The sequence below is a fragment of the Somniosus microcephalus genome, chromosome 23 (assembly GCF_052327205.1).
Source record: "Somniosus microcephalus isolate GS21.2 chromosome 23, FLI_Smic_1.0, whole genome shotgun sequence".
NCBI lineage: Eukaryota > Metazoa > Chordata > Chondrichthyes > Squaliformes > Somniosidae > Somniosus > Somniosus microcephalus.
This window is the reverse complement of record NC_141009.1, coordinates 1,198,949-1,226,756: the sequence shown is the minus strand read 5'-3', so window position 1 is coordinate 1,226,756 and position 27,808 is coordinate 1,198,949. Positions and strand designations below refer to the sequence as shown.

General features: G+C 52.4%; 1 protein-coding gene across 6 annotated transcripts in view; it reads right to left on the bottom strand.

Moving 5' to 3' along the window:
• The window catches only part of LOC147101529 (retinoic acid receptor RXR-alpha-A), a 209,526-nt gene that overhangs the window by 136,935 nt on the left and 44,783 nt on the right, over window positions 1-27,808 (bottom strand). Inside the window, exon 1 of one of the 6 annotated variants that reach the window (XM_085965192.1) lies at window positions 14,698-14,840. The exons of the other annotated variants lie outside the window; for them this stretch is intronic. The gene's annotated coding sequence lies outside the window, so the exon portion shown is untranslated. Of the gene's footprint in view, window positions 1-14,697; window positions 14,841-27,808 lie in introns of those variants that run through there. 6 annotated transcript variants of the gene reach the window in all.

Sequence of the window (27,808 nt, the reverse complement as noted above, 5' to 3'; positions counted from 1 at the left end):
GAGGGGATTTCCTGTCAGTGTGTAGGGCAGTCAGTGCAGCAGTTCCACAGGATGCTCGCTCTCTATAAACCCAACCTCAACGGCACAGACTTTCACCCAAATCAGAGAAAAAGATTCGTCAACGGACTTCAGGCCACAAACACCCACTGCTACCAAAAACAGTCATCGTACGACACCTTCGAGAGAGAGGAGAGAGAGCGCAGAGAGCGAGAGCAGAAAGGAGAGAGCAGAGAGAGAGAGAGACGGACAGAGAGAGAGAGAGCAGAGAGAGAGAGCAGAGAGAGAGAGCAGAGAGAAAGGCCCAGATGTCAGGAAAACAAATACCCCCAGTTTACCCTCAGTGATACCACTATAGGACACACTATGAGCTACACCTACCTTGGTCTAACTATTACAGCATCAGGGAGCTTCAGCATAGCAGTGAATGCACTAAAAGAAAAAGCCCGAAGAGCCCTATATGCAATAAAAAGAAAATTCTACAACATCCAAATCCCAATCAAAATCTGGCTCAAAATATTTGACAGCATAATCCTGCCCATTGCACTGTACGGTAGTGAAGTATGGGGCCCGCTAAATCACCAAAGGCTACACTAAATGGGAAAAACACACAATAGAAGCCCTACATGCAGAATTCTGCCGAAGCATCCTTCGCATCCAAAGAAAAACGCCAACAAATGCATGCAGAGCCGAACTAGGCAGATACCCACTGATAATAAACATCCAAAAACGAGCACTAAACTTCCTAAATCACCTCAATCTAGCTCCCAGACACCCTTCATTTCAAAGCTTTCAGACCCAAGAGCTAAACCCAGAAAAGAGTCCCCTGAGTCAGCTGCTACTGAAACTAAGTACTCAGCCGGACCCTGACCAGCCCCAGACCAACACAGCCGTCCAAACACCAATCCGAGTGAACCAAATCATTAACAATGCAAAGAAACCTACCCGGAACATTGGAACAAAATAACCGAAAGCCAAAGCAGATTAGAATGTTACCGGGCCTAAAAAGAGAATATAAACTGGCAGACTACCTCACGACCATCAGAGACACAAAACAGAGACAGACCCTCACCAGGTACAGACTAAGCGACCACCAACTGGAAATTCAAAAGGCAGATACAAGAAATCCTGGCAGCCTAGAGAGAATAGAATATGCGATCAATGTCTGGCCGGCGAGGTTGAAACAGAAATGCATTTCCTCCCAAAATGCGAAAAATTCAACACATCAAGAAACATATTATTCAACAAGCTAAGCCAAACAACCCCAGATTTCAAGGAATTGGATGACCTGTCAAAATTGAGATTAGTCCTGGAGAAGGAGACAGACCATACCTTGGGGCCAAATATGTAACAACATGTCACAACCCGAGGACTGTTTAAAATTAAGACTGTTTAAAATTAATATTGAACGTACCAAATGAAGTACAAAGACTGTTTTAAAATTAATATTGTTTTATATAAAGTTAATACTTGTATTGTACCCAACAAATGTCAAATCGATTGACACCTACAGAATGTTTGAAAATGTACCTTTTTGATATGTAAGCTTTGGCAATATGGTTCTCTGTAAACTTTCATGCCAATAAAGCATTTGAATTGAAGAGAGAGCAGAGAGAGAAAGCAGAGAGAGAGAGGGACAGAGAGAGAGACAGAGAGAGACAGAGAGAGAGAGCAGAGAGAGAGAGAGAATTATTAATATCCATTAATAATTACTATCCAAAAAAGAGCCACCAAATTTGGAAACACCTAGGAATGAGCAACCCCCACTGCTATCATTACGAAGCCCTGAAATGCCAAGAGAGGACCATAAAGAAGAATACCCTCAGTCAACTAGTCCTGGGACTCAGTGAAGTAACTACTAACACTACTAACAATAACCAGCCCCATGACAGTGACAGCGTAACACAAAGAATTCGACCCAACACAATCGTCACTAAGCAAAATGAAAAATACCTGTCATATTGGGCAGAAACAACAAAAACCCAAAACAACTCAATTGCTACTTGGCCCTAAACAGACAATACAACATGGCTGAATACCTGACCATGGTAAAGGATAGCAAACTGAGAAAAACCTTGACAATGTACAGACTTAGTGAACATAGCCTGGCCATCGAAAAAGGCAGACACAGGCAGACCCGGCTGGCAAGAGAGGACAGGATATGCTCTCACTGCAGTCAGGGAGTGGTGGAGACAGAGATGCACTTCCTCACAGCTTGTGGAAAATATCAGGGCATCAGGGAGAATTTCTACCAAAAATTCACAAAAATATGCCCTGAATTCAGAAATTTGAATGACGGCAAAAAACTCCCATACCTACTAGGGGAACAGAGAAATTGTGTAACCTTAGCGGCACACTATGTTACAGCTTGCCCATAAACAGAGGGACAACCATTAAACCTAAGAAAAGAGTATATACAAATTATATGAATGTATATTTATACACTCAGGGATATATCTGTTTATACACTGTATGGATAGATCTGTATTTTTGTGTACAACCATGAATGTTTTTCGATGCTTTGGCAACATAAGATGTACCTTGTCATGCCAATAAAGAGAGAGAGAGGGCTGGGACTGTGGGGGGCTGGGACTCCGGAACTCCACAACTCCACAATCCATCCACAGTAACAGGCTAACAGACCCGGGATACCAGTCCCCACCCAGCTGTGCCAGATCCCAATGGAGCAAGTGCCGGCCTGACCCTCTCCTCACCCTGACCCTGACCCTCTCCCTCTCCTCCACCCTCACCTCACCCTCTCCTCTCCTCACCCTCTCCCTCTCCTCCACCCTCACACCCTCTCCCTGACCCTCTCCTCTCCTCACCCTCTCCCTCTCACCCTCCTCCACCCTCACCCTCTACCCCACCCTGTCCTTCTCCTCTCTCGCTCATTCCCCGAGACTCTGTACAGGAAACACTCCCTGCACCAACAGCGAGGCTCCCGGGGAACCCCAGCTTGTATTTCAGGATCAGGACTGGGGTCTGGGAGCACGTTAATCCATTCAGGAGAAGCATATACACCGCACCCTCCCGGGTATAACCGTAATATATACCGCACCCTCCCCGGGATAACCGTAATATACACCGCACCCTCCCCGGGATAACAGTAATATACACCGCACCCACCCGGGATAACCGCAATATACACCGCACCCTCCCGGGTATAACCGTAATATACACCGCACCCTCCCCGGGATAACCGTAATATACACCGCACCCTCCCCGGGATAACCGCAATATACACCGCACCCACCCGGGATAACCGCAATATACACCGCACCCTCCCCGGGATAACCGCAATATACACCGCACCCTCCCCGGGATAACCGTAATTATACACCGCACCCACCCGGGGATTCCCGTAATATACACCGCACCCTCCCGGGATAACCGTAATATACACCGCACCCACCCGGGGATTCCCGTAATATACACCGCACCCTCCCCGGGATAACCGCAATATACACCGCACCCTCCCCGGGATAACCGTAATATACACCGCACCCACCCGGGGATTCCCGTAATATACACCGCACCCTCCCGGGATAACCGTAATATACACCGCACCCTCCCGGGATAACCGTAATATACACCGCACCCACCCCGGGATAACCGTAATATACACCGCACCCTCCCCGGGATAACCGTAATATACACCGCACCCTCCCGGGATAACCGTAATATACACCGCACCCACCCCGGGATAACCGCAATATACACCGCACCCTCCCCGGGATAACCGTAATATACACCGCGCCCACCCGGGATAACCGTAATATACACCGCGCCCTCCCCGGGATAACCGCAATATACACCGCACCCTCCCCGGGATAACCGTAATATACACCGCGCCCACCCGGGGATTCCCGTAATATACACCGCGCCCTCCCGGGATAACCGTATATACACCGCGCCCTCCCCGGGATTCCCGTAATATACACCGCACCCTCCCCGGGATAACCGTAATATACACCGCACCTCCCGGGATAACCGTAATATACAACGCACCCTCCCGGGATTCCCGTAATATACACCGCACCCTCCCGGGATAACCGTAATATACACCGCACCCTCCCGGGGATTCCCGTAATATACAACGCACCCACCGCAGGATTACCGTAAATATACAACGCACCCACCGCAGGATTACCGTAATATACAACGCACCCACCGCAGGATTACCGTAATATACAACGCACCCACCGCAGGATTACCGTAATATACAACGCACCCACCGCAGGATTACCGTAATATACAACGCACCCACCGCAGGATTACCGTAACATACAACGCACCCACCGCAGGATTACCGTAATATACACCGCACCCAGTGCGACATTACCGAAATATACACCGCACCCTCCCCGGGATTACCGTAATATACAACGCACCCACCGCAGGATTACCGTAATATACAACGCACCCACCGCAGGATTACCGTAATATACAACGCACCCACCGCAGGATTACCGTAATATACAACGCACCCACCGCAGGATTACCGTAATATACAACGCACCCACCGCAGGATTACCGTAACATACAACGCACCCACCGCAGGATTACCGTAACATACAACGCACCCTCCCCGGGATTACCGTAATATACAACGCACCCACCGCGGGATAACCGTAATATACACCGCACCCTCCCCGGGATAACCGTAATACACACCGCACCCTCCCCGGGATTCCCGTAATATACACCGCACCCTCCCCGGGATTACCGTAATATACAACGCACCCACCGCGGGATTACCGTAATATACAACGCACCCACCGCGGGATTACCGTAATATACAACGCACCCACCGCGGGATTACCGTAATATACACCGCACCCTGTGCGAGATTACCGTAATATACAACGCACCCACCGCGGGATTACCGTAATATACAACGCACCCACCGCGGGATTACCGTAATATACAACGCACCCTGTGCGAGATTACCGTAATATACAACGCACCCTGTGCGAGATTACCGTAATATACACCGCACCCTGTGCGAGATTACCGTAATATACAACGCACCCTCCCCGGGATTACCGTAATATACAACGCACCCACCGCAGGATTACCGTAATATACAACGCACCCACCGCAGGATTACCGTAATATACAACGCACCCACCGCAGGATTACCGTAATATACAACGCACCCTCCCCGGGATTACCGTAATATACAATGCACCCACCGCGGGATAACCGTAATATACACCGCACCCACCCGGGGATTCCCGTAATATACACCGCACCCTCCCGGGATAACCGTAATATACAATGCACCCACCGCGGGATAACCGTAATATACACCGCACCCACCCGGGGATTCCCGTAATATACAACGCACCCTCCCCGGGATTACCGTAATATACAATGCATCCTCCCCGGGATAACCGCAATATACACCGCACCCACCCGGGGATTCCCGTAATATACACCGCACCCTCCCGGGATAACCGTAATATACAACGCACCCACCGCAGGATTACCGTAATATACAACGCACCCACCGCGGGATTACCGTAATATACACCGCACCCTGTGCGAGATTACCGTAATATACAATGCACCCACCGCAGGATTACCGTAATATACAACGCACCCACCGCAGGATTACCGTAATATACAACGCACCCACCGCAGGATTACCGTAATATACAACGCACCCACCCCGGGATTACCGTAATATACACCGCACCCACCGCGGGATAACCGTAATATACACCGCACCCTCTCCAGGATTACCGTAATATACAACGCACCCACCGCAGGATTACCATAATATACAATGCACCCACCGCGGGATAACCATAATATACACCGCACCCGCCCCGGGATTACCGTAATATACAACGCACCCACCGCAGGATTACCGTAATATACACCGCACCCGCCCCGGGATTACCGTAATATACAACGCACCCACCGCAGGATTACCGTAATATACAACGCACCCACCGCGGGATAACCGTAATATACACCGCACCCGCCCCGGGATTCCCGTAATATACACCGCACCCTCCCCGGGATTCCCGTAATATACACCGCACCCTCCCCGGGATAACCGTAATATACAACGCACCCACCGCACCCTCTCCGGGATTCCCGTAATATACACCGCACCCTCTCCGGGATTCCCGTAATATACACCGCACCCTCTCCGGGATTCCCGTAATATACACCGCACCCTCTCCGGGATTCCCGTAATATACACCGCACCCTCTCCGGGATTCCCGTAATATACACCGCACCCTCCCCGGGATTACCGTAATATACAACGCACCCACCGCGGGATTACCGTAATATACAACGCACCCACCGCAGGATTACCGTAATATACAACGCACCCACCGCAGGATTACCGTAATATACAACGCACCCACCGCAGGATTACCGTAATATACAATGCACCCACCGCGGGATAACCGTAATATACACCGCACCCACCGCGGGATAACCGTAATATACACCGCACCCTCTCCGGGATTCCCGTAATATACACCGCACCCTCTCCGGGATTCCCGTAATATACACCGCACCCTCTCCGGGATTCCCGTAATATACACCGCACCCTCTCCGGGATAACCGTAATATACACCGCACCCACCGCGGGATTACCGTAATATACACCGCACCCTCCCCGGGATTACCGTAATATACAACGCACCCACCGCGAGATTACCGTAATATACAACGCACCGTGAGATTACCGTAATATACACCGCACCCTGTGCGAGATTACCGTAATATACACCGCACCCTCCCCGGGATTACCGTAATATACACCGCACCCACCGCGGGATTACCGTAATATACACCGCACCCTCTCCGGGATAACCGTAATATACACCGCACCCACCCCGGGATTCCCGTAATATACAACGCACCCACCGCGGGATTACCGTAATATACACCGCACCCTGTGCGAGATTACCGTAATATACACCGCACCCACCGCGGGATTACCGTAATATACACCGCACCCACCGCGGGATTACCGTAATATACACCGCACCCACCGCAGGATTACCGTAATATACAACGCACCCACCGCGGGATTACCGTAATATACAACGCACCCACCGCGGGATTACCGTAATATACAACGCACCCACCGCAGGATTACCGTAATATACACCGCACCCACCGCGGGATAACCGTAATATACACCGCACCCTCTCCAGGATCACCGTAATATACACCGCACCCTCTCCAGGATTACCGTAATATACACCGCACCCGCCCCGGGATTACCGTAATATACAACGCACCCACCGCAGGATTACCGTAATATACACCGCACCCTCCCCGGGATTACCGTAATATACAACGCACCCTCCCCGGGATTCCCGTAATATACAACGCACCCTCTCCGGGATTCCCGTAATATACACCGCACCCTCCCCGGGATTACCGTAATATACAACGCACCCACCGCGGGATTACCGTAATATACAACGCACCCACCGCGGGATTACCGTAATATACACCGCACCCTCCCCGGGATTACCGTAATATACAACGCACCCTCCCCGGGATTCCCGTAATATACAACGCACCCACCGCGGGATTACCGTAATATACACCGCACCCTCCCCGGGATTACCGTAATATACAACGCACCCACCGCGGGATTACCGTAATATACAACGCACCCACCGCGGGATTACCGTAATATACAACGCACCCACCGCGGGATTACCGTAATATACAACGCACCCACCGCGGGATTACCGTAATATACAACGCACCCACCGCGGGATTACCGTAATATACAACGCACCCACCGCGGGATTACCGTAATATACACCGCACCCTGTGCGCGATTACCGTAATATACACCGCACCCTCTCCAGGATCACCGTAATATACAACGCACCCACCGCAGGATTACCGTAATATACACCGCACCCTGTGCGAGATTACCGTAATATACAATGCACCCACCGCGGGATAACCGTAATATACACCGCACCCTGTGCGAGATTACCGTAATATACAATGCACCCACCGCGGGATAACCGTAATATACACCGCACCCGCCCCGGGATTACCGTAATATACAACGCACCCACCGCAGGATTACCGTAATATACACCGCCCCGGGATTACCGTAATATACAACGCACCCACCGCAGGATTACCGTAATATACAACGCACCCACCCCGGGATTCCCGTAATATACACCGCACCCTCTCCGGGATAACCGTAATATACACCGCACCCTCCCCGGGATTACCGTAATATACACCGCACCCACCCCGGGATTCCCGTAATATACACCGCACCCTCTCCGGGATAACCGTAATATACACCGCACCCTCTCCGGGATTCCCGTAATATACACCGCACCCTCTCCGGGATAACCGTAATATACACCGCACCCACCGCGGGATTACCGTAATATACACCGCACCCTGTGCGAGATTACCGTAATATACAACGCACCCACCGCAGGATTACCGTAATATACAATGCACCCACCGCGGGATAACCGTAATATACACCGCACCCTGTGCGAGATTACCGTAATATACACCGCACCCTCCCCGGGATTACCGTAATATACACCGCACCCTGTGCGAGATTACCGTAATATACACCGCACCCTCCCCGGGATTACCGTAATATACACCGCACCCACCGCGGGATTACCGTAATATACAACGCACCCACCGCGAGATTACCGTAATATACACCGCACCCTGTGCGAGATTACCGTAATATACACCGCACCCTCCCCGGGATTACCGTAATATACAACGCACCCTCCCTGCATTTACCGTAATATACACCGCACCCTGTGCGAGATTACCGTAATATACACCGCACCCTCCCCGGGATTACCGTAATATACAACGCACCCTCCCTGCATTTACCATAATATACACCGCACCCTCCCCTGGATTACCGTAATATACAACGCACCCACCGCGGGATTACCGTAATATACACCGCACCCTCTCCGGGATAACCGTAATATACACCGCACCCTCCCCGGGATAACAGTAATATACAACGCACCCTCCCTGCATTTACCGTAATATACACCGCACCCACCGCGGGATTACCGTAATATACACCGCACCCTGTGCGAGATTACCGTAATATACACCGCACCCTCCCCGGGATTACCGTAATATACACCGCACCCTCTCCGGGATAACCGTAATATACAACGCACCCACCGCAGGATTACCGTAATATACACCGCACCCTCCCCGGGATTACCGTAATATACACCGCACCCTCTCCGGGATAACCGTAATATACACCGCACCCACCGCAGGATTACCGTAATATACACCGCACCCACCGCGGGATTACCGTAATATACAACGCACCCACCGCGGGATTACCGTAATATACACCGCACCCTCCCCGGGATTACCGTAATATACAACGCACCCTCCCTGCATTTACCGTAATATACACCGCACCCTCCCCTGGATTACCGTAATATACAACGCACCCACCGCGGGATTACCGTAATATACACCGCACCCTCTCCGGGATAACCGTAATATACACCGCAGCCTCTCCGGGATTACCGTAATATACACCGCACCCTGTGCGAGATTACCGTAATATACAACGCACCCACCGCGGGATTACCGTAATATACAACGCACCCACCGCGGGATTACCGTAATATACACCGCACCCTGTGCGAGATTACCGTAATATACACCGCACCCACCGCGGGATTACCGTAATATACACCGCACCCACCGCGGGATTACCGTAATATACACCGCACCCTGTGCGAGATTACCGTAATATACAACGCACCCACCGCAGGATTACCGTAATATACAACGCACCCACCGCAGGATTACCGTAATATACAACGCACCCTCCCCGGGATTACCGTAATATACAATGCACCCACCGCGGGATAACCGTAATATACACCGCACCCGCCCCGGGATTACCGTAATATACAACGCACCCACCGCAGGATTACCGTAATATACAACGCACCCGCCCCGGGATTACCGTAATATACAACGCACCCACCGCAGGATTACCGTAATATACACCGCACCCTCTCCGGGATTCCCGTAATATACACCGCACCCTCCCCGGGATTACCGTAATATACAACGCACCCACCGCGGGATTACCGTAATATACAACGCACCCACCGCAGGATTACCGTAATATACACCGCACCCTCCCCGGGATTACCGTAATATACAACGCACCCTCCCCGGGATTCCCGTAATATACACCGCACCCACCGCGGGATTACCGTAATATACAACGCACCCACCGCGGATTACCGTAATATACAACGCACCCACCGCGGGATTACCGTAATATACAACGCACCCACCGCGGGATTACCGTAATATACACCGCACCCTGTGCGCGATTACCGTAATATACACCGCACCCTGTGCGAGATTACCGTAATATACAATGCACCCACCGCGGGATTACCGTAATATACACCGCACCCTGTGCGAGATTACCGTAATATACAATGCACCCACCGCGGGATAACCGTAATATACACCGCACCCTGTGCGAGATTACCGTAATATACAATGCACCCACCGCGGGATAACCGTAATATACACCGCACCCGCCCCGGGATTACCGTAATATACAACGCACCCACCGCAGGATTACCGTAATATACACCGCACCCTCTCCAGGATCACCGTAATATACACCGCACCCTGTGCGAGATTACCGTAATATACAATGCACCCACCGCGGGATAACCGTAATATACACCGCACCCGCCCCGGGATTACCGTAATATACAACGCACCCACCGCGGGATTACCGTAATATACAACGCACCCACCGCGGGATTACCGTAATATACACCGCACCCTGTGCGCGATTACCGTAATATACACCGCACCCTGTGCGAGATTACCGTAATATACAATGCACCCACCGCAGGATTACCGTAATATACAATGCACCCACCGCGGGATAACCGTAATATACAACGCACCCACCGCAGGATTACCGTAATATACACCGCACCCGCCCCGGGATTACCGTAATATACAACGCACCCACCGCAGGATTACCGTAATATACACCGCACCCGCCCCGGGATTACCGTAATATACAACGCACCCACCGCAGGATTACCGTAATATACAACGCACCCGCCCCGGGATTACCGTAATATACACCGCACCCTCCCCGGGATTCCCGTAATATACAACGCACCCTCTCCGGGATAACCGTAATATACACCGCACCCTCCCCGGGATTCCCGTAATATACAACGCACCCTCTCCGGGATAACCGTAATATACACCGCACCCTCCCCGGGATTACCGTAATATACAACGCACCCAACGCGGGATTACCGTAATATACACCGCACCCTCCCCGGGATTACCGTAATATACACCGCACCCTCCCCGGGATAACCGTAATATACACCGCACCCTCTCCGGGATTCCCGTAATATACACCGCACCCTCTCCGGGATTACCGTAATATACACCGCACCCTCCCCGGGATAACCGTAATATACACCGCACCCTCTCCGGGATTCCCGTAATATACACCGCACCCACCGCGGGATAACCGTAATATACACCGCACCCTCTCCGGGATTCCCGTAATATACACCGCACCCACCGCGGGATTACCGTAATATACAACGCACCCACCGCGGGATTACCGTAATATACACCGCACCCTCCCCGGGATAACCGTAATATACACCGCACCCTCTCCGGGATTCCCGTAATATACACCGCACCCACCGCGGGATTACCGTAATATACACCGCACCCTCTCCGGGATAACCGTAATATACACCGCACCCTCCCGGGATAACCGCAATATACACCGCACCCTCCCCGGGATAACCGTAATATACACCGCACCCTCTCCGGGTATAACCGTAATATACACCGCACCCTCTCCGGGATTCCCGTAATATACACCGCACCCTCCCCGGGATTACCGTAATATACACCGCACCCACCGCGGGATTACCGTAATATACAACGCACCCACCGCGGGATTACCGTAATATACACCGCACCCTCCCCGGGATAACCGTAATATACAACGCACCCACCGCGGGATTACCGTAATATACACCGCACCCTCCCCGGGATAACCGTAATATACACCGCACCCACCGCAGGATTACCGTAATATACAACGCACCCACCGCAGGATTACCGTAATATACAACGCACCCACCGCAGGATTACCGTAATATACAACGCACCCACCGCAGGATTACCGTAATATACAACGCACCCACCGCAGGATTACCGTAATATACAACGCACCCACCGCGGGATAACCGTAATATACACCGCACCCTCTCCGGGATAACCGTAATATACACCGCACCCACCGCAGGATTACCGTAATATACACCGCACCCTCCCCGGGATTACCGTAATATACAACGCACCCACCGCGGGATTACCGTAATATACAACGCACCCACCGCGGGATTACCGTAATATACACCGCACCCTCCCCGGGATTACCGTAATATACAACGCACCCACCGCGAGATTACCGTAATATACAACGCACCGTGAGATTACCGTAATATACACCGCACCCTGTGCGAGATTACCGTAATATACACCGCACCCTCCCCGGGATTACCGTAATATACACCGCACCCTCCCCGGGATTACCGTAATATACAACGCACCCTCCCTGCATTTACCGTAATATACACCGCACCCTCCCCGGGATTACCGTAATATACACCGCACCCACCGCGGGATTACCGTAATATACACCGCACCCTCTCCGGGATAACCGTAATATACACCGCACCCACCCCGGGATTCCCGTAATATACAACGCACCCACCGCGGGATTACCGTAATATACACCGCACCCTGTGCGAGATTACCGTAATATACACCGCACCCACCGCGGGATTACCGTAATATACAACGCACCCACCGCGGGATTACCGTAATATACAACGCACCCTGTGCGAGATTACCGTAATATACAACGCACCCACCGCAGGATTACCGTAATATACAACGCACCCACCGCAGGATTACCGTAATATACAACGCACCCTCCCCGGGATTACCGTAATATACACCGCACCCACCGCGGGATAACCGTAATATACACCGCACCCTCTCCAGGATCACCGTAATATACACCGCACCCTCTCCAGGATTACCGTAATATACACCGCACCCTCTCCAGGATTACCGTAATATACACCGCACCCGCCCCGGGATTACCGTAATATACAACGCACCCACCGCAGGATTACCGTAATATACACCGCACCCTCCCCGGGATTACCGTAATATACAACGCACCCTCTCCGGGATTCCCGTAATATACACCGCACCCTCCCCGGGATTACCGTAATATACAACGCACCCACCGCGGGATTACCGTAATATACAACGCACCCACCGCGGGATTACCGTAATATACACCGCACCCTGTGCGAGATTACCGTAATATACACCGCACCCACCGCGGGATTACCGTAATATACAACGCACCCACCGCGGGATTACCGTAATATACACCGCACCCTGTGCGAAATTACCGTAATATACAACGCACCCACCGCGGGATTACCGTAATATACAACGCACCCTGTGCGAGATTACCGTAATATACAACGTACCCACCGCAGGATTACCGTAATATACAACGCACCCACCGCAGGATTACCGTAATATACAACGCACCCACCGCAGGATTACCGTAATATACAACGCACCCTCCCCGGGATTACCGTAATATACACCGCACCCACCGCGGGATAACCGTAATATACACCGCACCCTCTCCAGGATCACCGTAATATACACCGCACCCTCTCCAGGATTACCGTAATATACAACGCACCCACCGCAGGATTACCATAATATACAATGCACCCACCGCGGGATAACCGTAATATACACCGCACCCTCTCCGGGATAACCGTAATATACACCGCACCCTCCCCGGGATTACCGTAATATACACCGCACCCACCGCGGGATTACCGTAATATACAACGCACCCACCGCGGGATTACCGTAATATACAACGCACCGTGAGATTACCGTAATATACAACGCACCGTGAGATTACCGTAATATACAACGCACCCTGTGCGAGATTACCGTAATATACAACGCACCACCGCGGGATTACCGTAATATACAACGCACCACCGCGGGATTACCGTAATATGCAACGCACCCTCCCCGGGATTCCCGTAATATACAACGCACCACCGCGGGATTACCGTAATATACAACGCACCCGCCGCGGGATTACCGTAATATACAACGCACCCACCGCGGGATTACCGTAATATACAACGCACCCACCGCGGGATTACCGTAATATACAATGCACCCACCACAGGATTACCGTAATATACAACGCACCCTCACCGGGATTATCGTCAAATGCAACGCACTCGGCCACACGGAAACTAGTACCGAGATATCCCGCCACAGGGGAAGAGGTGGGAGACAGAGAGTGGCGTCAAGTGCTGGCACAGCCTCTCACCCCACCCTCACACCCACCCGCTCTCACACACTCTCTCTCACCCTCGGACTCTCACCCTCCCTCACTCACCCTCTCACTCACCCCCTCTCACACGGGCCTTTCCCGATTGAGGCTGGAATCCCCCGAGCCCGGGGACAGGCGAGGCTGGGGCCGCGGTTACTGGGCCCGAGCCCCCGCTCCACACTCACCATCTGGCGGCAGGAGGCGGCTCCAGAGCGGCGCCTCACACCGGACCCCGACATCGGCACCGAGCGCCTCTCAACACCCGCCGACAGCGAACACCCGCTCCGGGCTCCGGGCACTCAACACCCGACACCCGCGGACAGCGCAGCATAGCCCCGCCTCCCGGCACTGACCCCGCCCCTCGGCACTGACCCCGACCCCGCCCCTCGGCACTGACCCCGCCCCCTCGGCACTGACCCCACCCCTTGCACTGACCCCGCCCCCTCGGCACTGACCCCACCCCTTGCACTGACCCCGCCCCCTCGGCACTGACCCCGCCCCTCGGCACTGACCCCGACCCCGCCCCCGCCCCTCGGCACTGACCCCGCCCCCCCACCGCCCTGCCCCTCGGCACTGACCCCGCCCCCTCGGCACTGACCCCACCCCTTGCACTGACCCCGCCTCCCGGCACTGACCCCGCCCCTCGGCACTGACCCCGCCCCCCGGCACTGACCCCGACCCCGCCCCTCGGCACTGACCCCGCCCCCCCACCGCCCTGCCCCTCGGCACTGACCCCGCCCCCTCGGCACTGACCCCACCCCTTGCACTGACCCCGCCCCCTCGGCACTGACCCCGCCCCTCGGCACTGACCCCGCCCCTCGGCACTGACCCCGCCCCCGCGGCACTGACCCCCCCCCCCCGGCACTAGCCCCGCCCCCTGCACTGACCCCGACCCCCCCTTCGCACTGACCCCGCCCCCCCGCGCTGACCCCGCCCCCTCGGCACTAACCCCGCCTCCCACACTGACCCCGCCCCCGGCACTGTCACCGCCCCCCGCACCGACCCCGCCCCCCGCACTGACCCCGCCCCCTCGGCACCAACCTGCCCCCCCGCACTGACCCCGCCCCCTCGGCACTAACCCCGCCCCCCGCACTGACCCCGCCCCCGGCACTGTCACCGCCCCCCGCACCGACCCCGCCCCCGGCACTGACACCGCCCCCCGCACCGACCCCGCCCCTCGGCACTACCCCCGCCCCCCGCACTGACCCCGCCCCCGGCACTGACCCCGCCCCCCGGCACTGACACTGCCCCCCGGCACTGACCCCGCCCCCCGCATAGACTCATAGAAACATAGAAGATAGGAGCAGGAGTCGGCCATTCGGCCCCTCGAGCCTGCTCCGCCATTCAATGAGATCATGGCTGATCATCCAAATTCAGTACCCTGTCCCTGCTTTCTCCCCATACCCCTGGATCCCTTTAGCCTTAAGAAATATATCCAACTCCTGCTTGAATATATTTAATGAATTGGCCTCAACTGCCTTCTGTGGTAGAGAATTCCACAGGTTCACCACTCTCTGGGTAAAGAAATTCCTCCTCATCTCAGTCCTAAATGGCTTACCCCTTATCCTTAGACTGTGACCCCTGGTTCTGGACTCCCCCGCCATCGGGAACATCCTTCCTGCATCTAGTCTGTCTAGTCCTGTTAGAATTTTATAATTCATGCACATAAATGCCAGCATTGACCATCTCGAACAAGAAAAGGCCCAACCACCTCCCCTTGATCTTCAGTGGAATCACCATCATTGAGTCCCCCACCATCAACATCTTGGGAGTGGTCACCATTGACCAGAAGCACAACTGGACCAATGTGTACGATCTGCGGAATGCACTTCAGCAACTCACCAAGGTTACTTCAACAGCCCCTCCCTCCCTTGTGACCACAAAGAAGGACAAGGGCAACAATGCTATGAGGCACCACCAAGTTCCCCTCCAAGTCACACATCATCCTGACTTGGAAAATATTGTCGTTCCTTCATCATCACTGGGTCAAATTCCTGGAAATCCCTCCCTAACAACATTTTGGGAACATCATTATCACACGGACTGCAGCGGTACAAGAAGAAGGCCCACCACCACCTTCTCAGGGAAACTAGGGACGGGCAATAAATGCTGGCCTTGCCAACGACGCCCACATCCTGATTAAGGGGGCTTTTAAAGGCAAGGAGAGTTGTAGAGAAGGAGAAGGGATTTGGGAGAAAAGCAGCTGAGATGACTGAAGGTCAATCACTAGTGGCGGTGCAGTACAATGTAGTAACTGCTGCTGAGGATACACGTGAGTGTCGCACGAGGACAGGGTTGTGTGGATCTCGCACGAGGACAGGGGCATGTGGACCTCGCACGAGGACAGGGTCGTGTGGACCTTGCACGAGGACGGGGCGTGTGGACCTCGCACAAGGACAGGGTCGTGTGGACCTCGCACAAGGACAGGGTCGTGTGGACCTCGCACGAGGACGGGGCGTGTGGACCTCGCACGAGGACAGGGTCGTGTGGACCTTGCACGAGGACAGGGGCGTGTGGACCTCGCACGAGGACAGGGTCGTGTGGACCTTGCACGAGGACGGGGCGTGTGGACCTCGCACAAGGACAGGGTCGTGTGGACCTTGCACGAGGACAGGGGTGTGTGGACCTCGCACGAGGACAGGGTCGTGTGGACCTTGCACGAGGACGGGGCGTGTGGACCTCGCACAAGGACAGGGTTGTGTGGACCTCGCACGAGGACAGGGCGTGTGGATCTCGCACGAGGACAGGGTTGTGTGGACCTTGCACGAGGACAGGGGCGTGTGGACTAGCGAGTCGAATAACTAGGGAGGTAGATAGGGCTTTAAACTAAAGGGGGGGTGGAGGGTCCCGGTGGAGAGAAATCTAGAATGCTAAAGAGAAAAGACAAGGAAGCAGTGCAGGAAAGTGATTGGAGTAAGGATAACCAGATTGTGTCAGGAAGGGACCGAGCGTACACACAAAGGAGTGCACTAACAAATAGGGTCCGGGTAAGAAAACATGGTAATAAGACAAATAGGGCCATAGTACAAAAAAATGTTAAGATGTCTAAAAATGTTAAAAAGACAAACCTAAAGGCACTGTATCTGAATGCACGATGCATTTGTAATAAGGTAGACGAATTAACAGCACAAATAGATGTAAACGGATACAATATAATTGCGATTACAGAGACATGGCTGCAGGGTGACAAAGGCTAGGAGTTGAATATCCAAGGATATCCGATATTTAGGAAGGACAGGTGAAAAGGGAAAGGAGATGGGGTGGCCTTGTTAGTAATGGATGAAATCAGAGCAATAGTGAGAAAGGATATTGGCTCAGAAAATCAAGATGTAGAATCAGTCTGGGTGGAGCTAAGAAGCACCAAGGGGCAGAAAACATTGGTGGGAGTTATTTTAGACCAGTACATTGAGGAGCCAACTAGGGAACAGGCTATCCTAGATTGGGTATTGTGCAATGAGAAGGGGTTAATTAATAATCTTCTTGTGCGGGGTCCTTTAGGGAAAAGTGACCATAACATGATAGAATTCTTCATTAAGGTGGAAAGTGAAGTAGTCCAATCCAAAACTAGGGTCCTAAATCTAAACAAAGGAAACTACGATGGTATGAGCAGTGAGTTGGCTATGATAGATTGGGGGGCTTCATTAAAAGGCATGACAGTGGATAGGCAATGGCTAACATTTAAGGAACAAATGCATGAGTTGCAACAGTTATACATTCCTTTCTGGCGCAAAAACACAAAAGGAAAAGCGGCCCAACCATGGCTAACAAAAGAAATTAAGGATAGTATTAGATCCAAAGAGGAGTCATATAAAGTTGCCAGAAAAAATAGCAAGCCTGAGGATTGGGAGCAGTTTAGAGTTCAGCAAAAAAGAACCAAGAGATTGATTAAGAGGGGAAAAATAGAGTATGAGAGTAAACTTGCAAGGAACATAAAAACAGATTGTAAAAGCTTCTACAAGTAAGTAAAAAGAAAAAGATTAGTGAAAACAAATGTAGGTCCCTTACAGTCAGAAACGGGAGAATTTATAATGGGGAACAAGGAAATGGCAGAGCAATTAAACAAATACTTTGGTTCTGTCTTCATGGAAGAGGACACAAATAACTTCCCAGAAATGCTAGGGAACTAAGGCTCTAGTGAGAAGGAGGAATTAAAGGAAATTAGTGTTAGTAAAAAAATAGTGCTGGAGAAATTAATGGGACTGAAAGTTGATAAATCCCCAGGGCCTGATAATCTGCATCCCAGAGTACTAAAAGAGGTAGCCATGGAAACAGTGGATGCATTGGTTGTCATCTTCCAAAATTCTATAGATTATGGAACAGTTCCTGCAGATTGGAGGGTGGCAAATATAACCCCACTATTTAAAAAGGAGGGAGAGAGAAAACAGGGAACTACAGACCGGTTAGCCTAACATCAGTAGTAGGGAAAATGCTAGAATCTATTATAAAGGATGTGATAACAGGACACTTAGAAAATATCAAAGGGATTAGACAAAGTCAACATGGATTTATGAAAGGGAAATCGTGTTTGACAAACCTACTGGACGTTTTTGAGGATGTAACTGGTAGAATAGATAAGGGAGAACCAGTGGATGTGGTGTATTTGGATTTTCAGAAGGCCTTTGATAAAGTCCCACAAAGAGGTTAGTGTGCAAAATTAAAGCACACGGGACTGGGGGTAATATACTGGCATGGATTGAAAATTGGTTAACAGACAGGAAACAGAGAGTAGGAATAAATGGGTCTTTTTCGGGGTGGCAGGCGGTGACTAGTGGGGTACCACAGGGATCAGTGCTTGGGCCCCAGCTATTCACAATATATATCAATGATTTGGATGAGGGAACCAAATGTAATATTTCCAAGTTTGCTGACGACACAAAACGAGGTGGGATTGTGAGTTGTGAGGAGGATGCAAAGAGGCTTCAAGGCGATTTAGACAAGTTGAGTGAGTGGGCAAATACATGGCAGATGCAGTATAACGTGGATAAATGTGAAGTTACCCACTTCGGTAGGAAAAACAGAAAGGTAGAGTATTATTTAAATAGTGATAGATTGAGAAATGTTGATGTACAAAGGGACCTGGGTGTCCTTGTACACCAGTCACTGAAAGCAAACATGCAGGTGCAGCAAGCAGTTAGGAAGGCAAATGTTATGTTGGCCTTCACTGCAAGAGGATTTGAGTACAGGAGCAAGGATGTCTTACTACAGTTGTACAGGGTCTTGGTGAGACCACACCTGGAGTACTGTGTGCAGTTTTGGTCTCCTTACCTAAGAAAGGATATACAGGAAACTCTTGTTTAAACGGCACCTAAATATCTGGAATTCTCTATTAACTGGCAAAATTCTCACTCCAAAAACACCTCAATAACCGGAAATGTTGCCGAGTCCGAGTCTCCCGCGGTGGCCGAGTTAGTCAGTGGGGGTAGTTCTCCAAACTGCCACTACTCGGCTTCTTGGCGCTGTCGGAAGTCCGAACACCTCAGTAACAGGAGTCGGATTCTCCCGCGCTGCCGGGAGTCGGAACACCTCAATAACAGGAGTCTGACTCTCCCGCGCTGCCGGGAGTCGGAACACCTCAATGACAGGAGTCTGACTCTCCCGCGCTGCCGGGAGTCGGAACACCTCAATAACAGGAGTCTGACTCTCCCGCGCTGCCGGGAGTCGGAACACCTCAATAACAGGAGTCTGACTCTCCCGCGCTGTCGGAAGTCCGAACACCTCAGTAACAGGAGTCGGATTCTCCCGCGCTGCCGGGAGTCGGAACACCTCAATAACAGGAGTCTGACTCTCCCGCGCTGCCGGGAGTCGGAACACCTCAATGACAGGAGTCTGACTCTCCCGCGCTGCCGGGAGTCGGAACACCTCAATAACAGGAGTCTGACTCTCCCGCGCTGCCGGGAGTCGGAACACCTCAATAACAGGAGTCTGACTCTCCCACGCTGCCGGGAGTCGGAACACCTCAATAACAGGAGTCGGACTCTCCCACGCTGCCGGGAGTCGGAACACCTCAATAACAGGAGTCTGACTCTCCCGCGCTGCCGGGAGTCGGAACACCTCAGTAACAGGAGTCTGACTCTCCCGCGCTGCCGGGAGTCGGAACACCTCAATAACAGGAGTCTGACTCTCCCGCGCTGCCGGGAGTCGGAACACCTCAATAACAGGAGTCTGACTCTCCCGCGCTGCCGGGAGTCGGAACACCTCAATAACAGGAGTCGGACTCTCCCGCGCTGCCGGGAGTCGGAACACCTCAGTAACAGGAGTCGGACTCTCCCGCGCTGCCGGGAGTCGGAACACCTCGGTAACAGGAGTCGGACTCTCCCGCGCTGCCGGGAGTCGGAACACCTCGGTAACAGGAGTCGGACTCTCCCGCGCTGCCGGGAGTCGGAACACCTCGGTAACAGGAGTCGGACTCTCCCGCGCTGCCGGGAGTCGGAACACCTCAATAACAGGAGTCTGACTCTCCCGCGCTGCCGGGAGTCGGAACACCTCAGTAACAGGAGTCGGACTCTCCCGCGCTGCCGGGAGTCGGAACACCTCAATAACAGGAGTCTGACTCTCCCGCGCTGCCGGGAGTCGGAACACCTCAGTAACAGGAGTCTGACTCTCCCGCGCTGCCGGGAGTCGGAACACCTCAATAACAGGAGTCTGACTCTCCCGCGCTGCCGGGAGTCGGAACACCTCAATAACAGGAGTCTGACTCTCCCGCGCTGTCGGGAGTCGGAACACCTCAATAACAGGAGTCTGACTCTCCCGCGCTGCCGGAAGTCGGAACACCTCAATGACAGGAGTCGGACTCTCCCGCGCTGTCGGCAGTCGGAACACCTCAATGACAGGAGTCGGACTCTCCCGCGCTGTCGGGAGTCGGAACACCTCAATGACAGGAGTCGGACTCTCCCACGCTGTCGGGAGTCGGAACACCTCAGTAACAGGAGTCGGACTCTCCCGCGCTGCCGGGAGTCGGAACACCTCAATGACAGGAGTCGGACTCTCCCGCGCTGCCGGGAGTCGGAACACCTCAGTAACAGGAGTCTGACTCTCCCGCGCTGCCGGGAGTCGGAACACCTCAGTAACAGGAGTCGGACTCTCCCGCGCTGTCGGGAGTCGGAACACCTCAGTAACAGGAGTCTGACTCTCCCACGCTGCCGGGAGTCGGAACACCTCAGTAACAGGAGTCGGACTCTCCCGCGCTGTCGGGAGTCGGAACACCTCAGTAACAGGAGTCTGACTCTCCCGCGCTGCCGGGAGTCGGAACACCTCAGTAACAGGAGTCTGACTCTCCCGCGCTGCCGGGAGTCGGAACACCTCAGTAACAGGAGTCTGACTCTCCCGCGCTGCCGGGAGTCGGAACACCTCAGTAACAGGAGTCTGACTCTCCCGCGCTGCCGGGAGTCGGAACACCTCAGTAACAGGAGTCTGACTCTCCCGCGCTGCCGGGAGTCGGAACACCTCAGTAACAGGAGTCTGACTCTCCCGCGCTGCCGGGAGTCGGAACACCTCAATAACAGGAGTCTGACTCTCCCGCGCTGCCGGGAGTCGGAACACCTCAGTAACAGGAGTCGGACTCTCCCGCGCTGCCGGGAGTCGGAACACCTCAGTAACAGGAGTCGGACTCTCCCGCGCTGCCGGGAGTCGGAACACCTCAGTAACAGGAGTCGGACTCTCCCGCGCTGCCGGGAGTCGGAACACCTCAGTAACAGGAGTCTGACTCTCCCGCGCTGCCGGGAGTCGGAACACCTCGGTAACAGGAGTCGGACTCTCCCGCGCTGCCGGGAGTCGGAACACCTCAATAACAGGAGTCTGACTCTCCCGCGCTGCCGGGAGTCGGAACACCTCAGTAACAGGAGTCTGACTCTCCCGCGCTGCCGGGAGTCGGAACACCTCAATAACAGGAGTCTGACTCTCCCGCGCTGCCGGGAGTCGGAACACCTCAATAACAGGAGTCGGACTCTCCCGCGCTGCCGGGAGTCGGAACACCTCAATAACAGGAGTCGGACTCTCCCGCGCTGCCGGGAGTCGGAACACCTCAGTAACAGGAGTCGGACTCTCCCGCGCTGTCAGAAGTCCGAACACCTCAGTAACAGGAGTCGGACTCTCCCACGCTGCCGGGAGTCGGAACACCTCAGTAACAGGAGTCGGACTCTCCCACGCTGCCGGGAGTCGGAACACCTCGGTAACAGGAGTCGGACTCTCCCGCGCTGCCGGGAGTCGGAACACCTCAATAACAGGAGTCTGACTCTCCCGCGCTGCCGGGAGTCGGAACACCTCAGTAACAGGAGTCTGACTCTCCCGCGCTGCCGGGAGTCGGAACACCTCAATAACAGGAGTCTGACTCTCCCGCGCTGCCGGGAGTCGGAACACCTCAATAACAGGAGTCGGACTCTCCCGCGCTGCCGGGAGTCGGAACACCTCAATAACAGGAGTCGGACTCTCCCGCGCTGCCGGGAGTCGGAACACCTCAGTAACAGGAGTCGGACTCTCCCGCGCTGTCAGAAGTCCGAACACCTCAGTAACAGGAGTCGGACTCTCCCACGCTGCCGGGAGTCGGAACACCTCAGTAACAGGAGTCGGACTCTCCCACGCTGCCGGGAGTCGGAACACCTCGGTAACAGGAGTCTGACTCTCCCGCGCTGCCAGGAGTCGGAACACCTCAACAACAGGAGTCTGACTCTCCCGCGCTGCCGGGAGTCGGAACACCTCAGTAACAGGAGTCTGACTCTCCCGCGCTGCCGGGAGTCGGAACACCTCAATAACAGGAGTCTGACTCTCCCGCGCTGCCGGGAGTCGGAACACCTCGGTAACAGGAGTCGGACTCTCCCACGCTGCTGGGAGTCGGAACACCTCAATAACAGGAGTCTGACTCTCCCGCGCTGCCGGGAGTCGGAACACCTCGGTAACAGGAGTCGGACTCTCCCACGCTGCTGGGAGTCGGAACACCTCAATAACAGGAGTCGGACTCTCCCGCGCTGCCGGGGGTCGGAACACCTCAGTAACAGGAGTCTGACTCTCCCGCGCTGTCGGGAGTCGGAACACCTCAGTAACAGGAGTCTGACTCTCCCGCTCTGCCGGGAGTCGGAACACCTCAATGACAGGAGTCGGACTCTCCCGCGCTGCCGGGAGTCGGAACACCTCAGTAACAGGAGTCTGACTCTCCCGCGCTGCCGGGAGTCGGAGCACCTCAGTAACAGGAGTCGGACTCTCCCGCGCTGTCGGAAGTCCGAACGCCTCAATAACAGGAGTCGGACTCTCCCGTGCTGTATACAGTCGTTTACTGTATAAGTTTTGTTTTACTGTTAAGTAATTAAAGAGTTATGGATTACCCTCAACTGGCAGTACTGTACTTAATCAAGCATCTTCCACCATCCATTTAACACAACATTCTGTAGGTGAGTACCCAATTACTGTATACTGCACATTTCTTGATTTTTTAATTTTTGTTTGTTAAAAATAGCCTCGGTAGATAACCCTCTCCATCATCTGGAATTTTTAATCAACCGGCTCCATCCCGGTCCCGTCAGTGCCGGATACCAAAGAGTTTCCTGTACTTGCCATAGAGGGAGTGCAGCGAAGGTTCACCAGACTGATTCCTGGGATGGCAGGACTGTCGTATGAGGAGAGATTGGGTCGACTAGGCCTGTATTCACTAGAGTTTAGAAGAATGAGAGGGGATCTCATTGAAATGTATAAAATTCTGACAGGGCTAGACAGGCTGGATGCAGGGAGGATGTTTCCCCTGGCTGGGGGTTCTAGAACGAGGGGTCACAATCTCAGGATACGGGGTAGGACATTTAGGACTGAGATGAGGAGAAATTTCTTCACTCAGAGGGTGGTGAACCTGTGGAATTCTCTACCACAGAAGGCTGTGGAGGCCAAGTCACTGAATATATTTAAGAAGGAGATAGATAGATTTCTAGACACAAAAGGAGTCAAGGGGTATGGGGAGAGAGCGGGAATATGGTATTGAGATAGAGGATCAGCCATGATCATATTGAATGGCGGAGCAGGCTCGAAGGGCCGAATGGCCCACTCCTGCTCCTATTTTTCTATGTTTCTATGTTTCTATGATCTCACGAGGACAGGGTCGTGTGGAGGTCGCATCCCCAGTCAGTAACCCCTCCTGCTGAACCCCCATCTATCCAGATTAACGAGGCCCTGGAACATAGAGGCAGACTCCCCAGCCCCACCGTCTACATGAACAGGGCCAATACAGGAGCAGGATTCGATCGAGCTAATCACATCCGTCACCCGTAACGGTGCTGGACGGTGCTCCACACAAGCCTCACTGCAGGACTAATGAGCTGAGTGAGGTGCACCTCCGGCTCAAATCCTTCTGCTCTGTTTCGCTTCCAGGTCATTAAAGATGAAAAGAATCGAATTAAATCACGGGTGAGGCTGTTAACTCGGCCAATTAACATGTTGAGAGGAGCAAGCGTCCCCGGGGGCGACAGAATCAAACACTCCCTGACTGTGGGCCAAATCTCTCTCCCATCTCAGACTGCAAGTACCGAGCGAGGCATCAGAGCTGGTGAGCTAATTAAACTGCTCCCTGTCTACCAATTAAACCCTTCAGTATTCCAAAATCAATTAGTGAAATAACAGGTTTCTAATGAAGGTTTAATTACACTAAGTTATAATGAACAGGTTTGAGGTTGTGACAAGTGACTGTACACAGTATGAAGAATAGCATGAGAGAAAGTGCAGAGCTCCCAAGAGATACTGATCACTTCCGAAATATCTCAGACACCTCACCAGGCCGGAGGTCTAGCTGAGCATACAATCGGGTCAGAGACAGGGGCAGAGAGACAGGGGCAGAGAGAGAGAGAAACAGAGAGAGAGAGACAGAGAGAGAGAAAGAGAGAGAGAGAGAGAGAGAGAGAAAGAAACAGAGAGACAGAGAGAGAGAGAGACAGAGAGACACAGAGAGAGAGAGACGGAGACAGAGAGAGAGAGACAGAGAGAGAGAGAAACAGAGAGAGAGAGACAGAGAGAGAGAAAGAGAGAGAGAGAGAGAGAAAGAGAGAGAGACAGAGAGAGAGAGAGAGAGACAGAGAGAGAGACAGAGAGACACAGAGAGAGAGAGAGAGACAGAGACAGAGAGACAGACAGAGAGAGAGACAGAGAGAGAGAGAGACAGAGAGAGAGAGAGACAGAGAGAGAGAGAGACAGAGAGAGAGACAGAGAGAGAGAGAGAGAGACAGAGAGAGAGACAGAGAGAGAGAGAGAGACAGAGAGAGAGAGACACACAGAGAGAGACAGAGAGACAGAGAGAGACAGAGACACAGAGAGACAGAGACAGAGAGAGAGAGAAACTAAGTACTCAGCCGGACCCTGACCAGCCCCAGACCAACACAGCCGTCCAAACACCAATCCGAGTGAACCAAATCATTAAAAAATGCAAAGAAACCTACCTGGAACATTGGAACAAAATAACCGAAAGCCAAAGCAGATTAGAATGTTACCGGGCCCTAAAAAGAGAATATAAACTGGCAGACTACCTCACGACCATCAGAGACACAAAACAGAGACAGACCCTCACCAGGTACAGACTAAGCGACCACCAACTGGAAATTGAAAAAGGCAGATACAAGAAATCCTGGCAGCCTAGAGAGAATAGAATATGCGATCAATGTCTGGCTGGCGAGGTTGAAACAGAAATGCATTTCCTCCTAAAATGCGAAAAATTCAACACATCAAGAAACATATTATTCAACAAGCTAAGCCAAACAACCCCAGATTTCAAGGAATTGGATGATCTGTCAAAATTGAGATTAGTCCTAGGAGAAGGAGACAGACCATACCTTGGGGCTAAATATGTAACAACATGTCACAACCTGAGGACTGTTTAAAAGTAAGACTGTTTAAAATTAATATTGAACATACCAAATGAAGTAGAAAGACTGTTTAAAATTAATATTGTTTAAAAGTAATATTGTATATACCCAACAAATGTCAAATCGATTGACACCTACAGAATGTTGGAAAACTGTACCTTTTTGCTATGTAAGCTTTGGCAATATGGTTCTCTGTAAACTTTCATGCCAATAAAGCATTTGAACTGAGAGAGAGAGACAGAGAGACAGAGAGAGAGAGAGAGACAGAGACACAGACACAGACAGACAGAGAGACAGAGACAGAGAGAGAGAGACAGACAGACAGACAGACAGACAGGCAGAGAGAGAGAGAGACAGAGACAGACAGACAGACAGAGACACAGAGAGACAGAGAGAGAGAGAGACAGAGAGAGAGAGAGACAGAGAGAGACAGACAGACAGAGAGAGCGATAGAGAGAGAGAGAGACAGAGAGAGAGAGAGAGAGAAATGGGAAAAACATACAATAGAAGCCCTACATGCAGAATTCTGCCGAAGCATCCTTCGCACCCAAAGAAAAACGCCAACAAATGCATGCAGAGCCGAACTAGGCAGATACCCACTGATAATAAACATCCAAAAACGAGCACTAAACTTCCTAAATCACCTCAAATCTAGCTCCCCAGACACCCTTCATTTCAAAGCCTTTCAGACCCAAGAGCTAAACCCAGAAAAGAGTCCCCTGAGTCAGCTGCTACGGAAACTAAGTACTCAGCCGGACCCTGACCAGCCCCAGACCAACACAGCCGTCCAAACACCAATCCGAGTGAACCAAATCATTAAAAAATGCAAAGAAACCTACCTGGAACATTGGAACAAAATAACCGAAAGCCAAAGCAGATTAGAATGTTACCGGGCCCTAAAAAGAGAATATAAACTGGCAGACTACCTCACGACCATCAGAGACACAAAACAGAGACAGACCCTCACCAGGTACAGACTAAGCGACCACCAAATGAACGTACCAAATGAAGTACAAAGACTGTTTAAAATTTAATATTGTTTAAAAGTAATATTGTATGTACCCAACAAATGTCAAATCGATTGACACCTACAGAATGTTGGAAAACTGTACCTTTTTGCTATGTAAGCTTTGGCAATATGGTTCTCTGTAAACTTTCATGCCAATAAAGCATTTTAATTGGAATTGGAATTGGAGAGACGGGATGTATCATCTAGTTGTGAGCAGAGTCTGTGCGCTCAATTCTGTTTCCTATCCTCTGTGTTCATTCGATTCGTACCTTTACCCAGTGAACCCACAGGCCCTCAACAATTCCATCCCTCACACTCACACCGCCCAGTCCAGCCGATCGATGCAAGGGTATCCATTTCAGGCCAGGCCCGATGGGGTGGGACTGATCTGTACAACATATAAATTTTATTCTATATATAAACCCCCCGAACCCCTCGATTAGATTCCAGTCTGTAACTCAC